This window comes from Aphanomyces invadans, assembly GCF_000520115.1.
Source record: "Aphanomyces invadans strain NJM9701 unplaced genomic scaffold supercont1.5, whole genome shotgun sequence".
Lineage (NCBI taxonomy): Eukaryota > Oomycota > Saprolegniomycetes > Saprolegniales > Verrucalvaceae > Aphanomyces > Aphanomyces invadans.
In genome coordinates, this window is record NW_008580150.1 from 1,732,117 (window position 1) to 1,735,865 (window position 3,749).

A 3,749-nucleotide genomic window follows, 5' to 3' on the forward strand; every position below is an offset into this window, starting at 1 on the left:
CGAAGGACTTACCGCCCAGGCGACGAAGTGCGCCGACGTCGAAGCCGTGTGGTCCATGAAAGGACTCCATCGGGCTCTTCGAGTCCTTGACGGCGACGTCAAGAAACTTCGCGCGCACCTGCTGGAGGACGCTTCTCCTTTACCTCCTCCGACTCTTGAGGCACTCCCTATTGCATTGCCCTCGCCTGTGACTGAGTACCTGGCGGAACATCGCTCTACTATACTTGCCGCGGCTCGAGCAGCAAAGGGACAGATGGACTGGACGGTTCGCACCGAGCTCGCCGACATCGAGCGCTCGTGTGCATTGGTTTATGCCTCGCTCTCTGACTCTGTTCGTCGAGATGCGGCTGCAGCGAACCTAAACAAGTGTGCACATTGCGTTATCTCCTGGCTTCGCAGCAAGTTCTGTAGAGAGGAGCAATGCATGCGTCGGCGGTGACTGTCTACACCAAGTTCCATACCTTCAAGTTCGAGATTACGTCTCGCTTGAGGTGAACCTTGTCATGTTTGACAAGCTTCGACACAGTGTCGAAAAGCTGGACGGTGGTCGAACCCTTAGGGACTTCCTCCTTTCATCTGCCCTACTAGCGGCTCTGCCTCCGAGCACTACGCCAGACCAACACGTGTGACGCGGAGCTCAACCGAGTATTCCGTAAGCCGAGTTGCGAACCCTTTTGGTGCAACATTGGCACGATCTAACACTGCGGTATCCCGATTTCCTTGGGGCTCGGCCGTCCACGGGCCCTCACGGGTCCGCACATCGCCTGACTCGACTCGAACGTCGGCGCTTCGCCTTGGTGGATCGAACCAACCCCCCCCCGACCGACAACGGGTACGGTAACCCTTTACGCCGCGCCCAACGCGAAGCGGAACGCGCCACTCGTGGCACTTGTGATTACTGTTGTATGATGGGTCACTCTACATACGACTGCACCAAGCTGTCACGGGCCTTCCTCCAAAACGCTGTGCGTCGCGGATTCCAGTTTCCACACAACTGGGTCACTATTCCTCCAGCCCAACTACCTCAGCAAGGTAGCGGAGGTCGACGTCAACATGGCGGGCATGGCACCGTGTATTCTAACCCTGCCAAAAGTCGTGCACACGAGCCACACGCTCGTGCCAACAATGCCTCGGGCGGTGGAAACTTCCACTCCGACCATCGTCCACGCAGTGACGGCGTCGATCGTTCCACTCCGCCTATCGACATAGGGGCACTATTTCACGCCTTCAACAATACGGCAGCCAGTCGCTGGGCTGCGCCCCTGGCTTCGCTTCTTCCGGATCGAACCGAGGTTTTATCGGCTTCTCCGAGAAACGTGGCCGTACCCAACCTCGCAATTATCTCCCGTACTACCGCAGTCCATCGCGTGACCGCGGGTACGACGAATATCGTGACGATTCGTTCCACGACTATCGTGGTTCGCGACGCAACGATCGTCGCGGCCGCAGTCGTAGTCGCAGTCACGGCGCAAATTCTCCCGACCGTCGTAGTGACCGACGCAGTCGTAGTCGCAGTACCTCGCAAGGCTCGACTCGCACTCTAGTGTCCAAAAAGGACCGCGAATATGACCAGACCAGTTACTCGTGTCGTCATACATATGCATCGGCGTCGCCGCGTCGATTGCATCCTTCACCGTCGACTTCTCAGTCTAGACGTAGTGATTCTCATCTGTCGACCTCTCAGTCTCGACGCAGTGTTTCTCCACGGTCGGCTTCTCAGCCTCGACTCAGTGATCCTCTAGTACCATCGTCACCTTCATCTACATCATCCACGTCGGCGTTAACGCCTCGACTTTGCGATGCTAACCCTTCGACACACATCTCTTTCTCGGGATTCAATGATTCGACTGATCGATCACCTCTAAATGTCGTCTTGTCCACACTACTGCAAGATTTTACCGCACACTCTGACTCGCTCGACAGGCATTTGTCGCGATCAATCCTCTTCACCACTTCGGGCTGGGCACTTCGCGTGTCCCCAACCAGCCCAGTGATCCATCCAAAACCCGAGTCTCGTCACTGGACAATAGACAGCGGTGCTTCCAAGCACTCCACCTTTCGACGTGAATGGTTTCTCACGTACGAAAACACCTCAACCGTCGCTGGGGCCACCGATGGCCACCAACTCCGCGTTGTTGGATGCGGCACGGTTCGACTAGACGTCGTCGACGTCAATGGCCAGCCATTTACGATGTATCTGCAGGATGTCTACCACATCCCAGAACTCCACTTTAACCTCTTCTCTGTTGGCTATGCTCTCTACGTGGATCGACATCGTGTTTTCTCCATCTCTCCAAAGTCTTGGAATTTAACCACCTACGATGGCGAGTTCACTGCCCTCTACGAGGCACATTCCGGACTATACTCGTTCCATTCACTTTCTCACCCATCGGCGACATTCCACCGTCGACCGTCCTCGCGACAAAGTCTTGTGCCCAAGGTTCAATGCAATGGCATCACCGCTTGGGTCACACGAGTCATGATAAGCTGCGCATTCTGCGGCGTCATTCGAAACTATTTGATTTCCCTATCTCACGGCAAGCCGTCACGGCTCATGCCTCTTGTGACGCATGTCTAAGGGCGAAGGCAAAATTTCTTCCCTTCTCGAAGAACAAACTTCCCTCTACCTCTCGCCCCCTCGAGAGGATACACTCTGACGTGTGGAAGCCCATAAATATCCCCTCCATTTCTGAGGGTCGATACTTCGTCACGTTCATCGACGATTTTCCAGATATACTTTCGTGTAATTCATACGACATCACGTCGATGTACGACAAGTACGTCGACTTCTGTCGAGAAGCTCGGACGCGCTACCGCGCTGACGTCCTCGAACTGTGTTATCATCATTCACCCTTGAGTGAATTCGAGGAAATTCGCGCGCTCCAAATGGATCCAGCGAATATGTCAAACTCGGGAGGCGTATTCAACGCGAATATGGTACCCGATTGACTTACAAGAATGCCTGCACACAGAACCCTGTGGCTGAACGCGGCATGGGCATCATCGTAACCCTTGCCCGGTCGATGCTATTGCATGGTAACTTACCACAATTTTCGTGGGGTGAAGCTGTCTCGCATGCAGTATTCCTTATGAATATCCTGCCTTCCACCACGCTTAGTGGCGATACACCATACGGTCTGTGGCATCAATGCCTTCAAGACAACGCACGTCTGCGTGTTTTCGGATGCATTGAATACGTCCACATCAACATCCCTTTGCGTGCCACAAAATGTCCCCACGTGGCATGTTGTGTATTTACATAGGCCTGCCCGAGACTTCTCGAGGGTTCAAGCTACTCAATGTTGACACACACTGCGTACTCACAAGTCGAGATGCGATCTTCGTTTAACATCAAATTCTCCTCCTGAAGTTAGTTGAGAAAGTTCGTCGTCTTCGGCGCGAACGACCATATCGAAACTGTTATACGGTGAATCATCCTCCTCCACCTGCAACCCCAGTGACATTACCGCTTGGCGAGGCGGTCGATTCGATCTCGCCAACGCCATTACCACTTCGGGAGGCAGTCACATCGACTTCGCCACAACCTCTACCCTCATTTTTTTTGGGGAGGGTCTTTCCCATGCATCGAACTCTACAATCTGGCAATTACCTGTCGCATCCTGCTTACGGGACGACCACCTTCAATCTCCGGGAAGCCATCAAGGTGCTCGACCGAGTCGACGGCGACGTAGGTCCGTCGCGTTGCATCCAATTCCAGAAATATTCTCCATCGCATGTACCTCGATCCA